Source organism: Sphaeramia orbicularis, chromosome 21, assembly GCF_902148855.1.
Source record: "Sphaeramia orbicularis chromosome 21, fSphaOr1.1, whole genome shotgun sequence".
Lineage (NCBI taxonomy): Eukaryota > Metazoa > Chordata > Actinopteri > Kurtiformes > Apogonidae > Sphaeramia > Sphaeramia orbicularis.
Genome location: NC_043977.1, coordinates 58,773,657 through 58,776,156, shown reverse-complemented (window position 1 = coordinate 58,776,156; position 2,500 = coordinate 58,773,657).

The window sequence follows — 2,500 nt, the reverse complement described above, 5'->3', positions numbered from 1 at the left end:
TCCAGTTTTCTATTTAAAAAAAGACTGATATCACACCAAAAAACTGGACTGAAGGCACATTCCCAACAACAGATGAGGTAATGCGACCAGAAGTATTAGACTCATGCACACTGTAAAAAAAAAAAAAAAAAAAAAAACTCTTAAAAAAAACCAGTATTATTCCAGCAGCAGCGGCGCCGAAAAAATACTGTAAAATAACAGAAAATAACCATCTCATAAAAATACGGTAATTTTCCATAATTCAAATACAGTTTTTTGCCCTAACTTTACATGAGATTTTGCATTTTTTTTTGACTTTTTAATGTTTAATAAAGAATATTTACATGTATTAAAACAATCCAATTCCCTATAAATATATATATAAATAATTTTCAGTGAGACTCAGTTGTCCAATCCACTGATAAAAACTGTATTTGGACAGTTTATCAGTGCTTATACATGTTATACATTCACAAAAATACATTTATTCAACATTTGTGTTGTGAAACCTGTAATTACACAAGATATTTGTCAATGAACAAACAAGTCTGGTTCAACTGACAGAACTAATACTTCTGTTACCGTTAACTGTCAGGAATTTTATCTGGTTTTATTATTTTTTTTACAGTATTAAACTTTAAATTAACAGTTTAATCTCATAAATAGAAAAGAAATATTTGTGAAATTATGATACATTTGCAAATGTATTTGAACTGTATTTTTCAATGAAAAAAAAAATTTCTTTTAAAAAATGTAAATGTTCTGGTTCTTCACAGTTCCAGTTTTTTCCTGTTCTTTTCCATTTTTCATGTAAAATCACAGTCTGTTTGTGTCATCTCATTGATATTTTCCTGGATCTGAAAAATACAGAAAAAATCTGTCAAATAAATGGTGAAAATTCTGTTCAATTACAGATTTTTCTTTTTTTTTTACAGTGCTTGTGTTTCCAGTTAGTCCTCATACTTTCCCACATTTACAGTTTGGTTTGATCATGTTTCTGTTTATTGGAAAAGTAAATAAAGTGGAGGAAAAAAACTGGATTAAAGAATCAGAACAGGAGATCACAGGTTGTCGATTTTTTCATTTGTTTCAAAAGAAGAAATGAGAAACAAAATGGAAAATAGATAGATAGATAGATAGATAGATAGATAGATAGATAGATAGATAGATAGATAGATAGATAGATAGATAGATAGATAGATAGATAGATAGATAGATAGATAGATAGATAGATAGATATGGTTTTCCTACAGGGCCGGATCAGACCCTTTGGTGGGCTGGATTTGGCCCCCAGGCCGCATGTTTGACACCTGTGTTTTACTCAGAGGACGATCAGTACGTGTGTTATTCTAGTATTTCTGTCCTCAGCTGCACTGTTCCATGTGTTCTGTGCATGTTCTGACGGTCTACTGGCCCCAGGGCTGTTCTAGGTTCTATAGTTCTATGTTCTCAGTTCTCATTGTTTCTCTCTCTCTCTCTCTCTCCGTTGGGGTGTCAGGTTACAGCTTTTCATTCCTCGACTCTTAAATCAGGACGAGTTTCCCTCAGGAGGATGATGATGTCATGACCCCACCCAGCTGACTGACAGGGTCAAAGGTCATGTGATTATGACACATACTGTAACTATGACACTATAAACGCTGACACACACACACACACACACACCTACACACACACACACACACACACACACACACACCTACACACACACACACACACCTACACACACACACACACACCTACACACACACACACACACACACACACACACACCTACACACACACACACACACACACACACACACCTACACACACACACACACACACCTACACACACACACACACACACACCTACACACACACACACACACACACACACACACACACACACACACACACACCTACACACACACACACACACACACACACCTACACACACACACACACCTACACACACACACACACACACACACACCTACACACACACACACACACACACACACACACACACACACACACACACACCTACACACACACACACACACCTACACACACACACACACACACACACACACACACACACACACACACACACACAGTGTATCCCAGTTCATTCTTTTTGGTTCAATAGTGTCTTTGAAAAGAGGAGTTGAGAACATTATTTATCTGTGGACCCTTTTCCACTGCTGGTCCAGACCCTGGTCCATCTGGTCCAGACCCTGGTCCAGACCCTGGTCCATCTGGTCCAGACCCTGGTCCAGACCCTGGTCCAGACCCTGGTCCATCTGGTCCAGACCCTGGTCCAGACCCTGGTCCAGACCCTGGTCCAGAGGCCTGAACCTGTCACACATGTTTATGTCCCTTTAATCCCAAGACACCTTGTTTTATTTTTCAATTTTTAATTAAAAATAATAAATTCTAACCTAATGTCTGTTCATTTACAAGGCATCCAAATATAAGAAGAGTATAAGTACTTTATAAGTATATAAGTACTTGTTTTAAGTAATATTCATTAAATGCA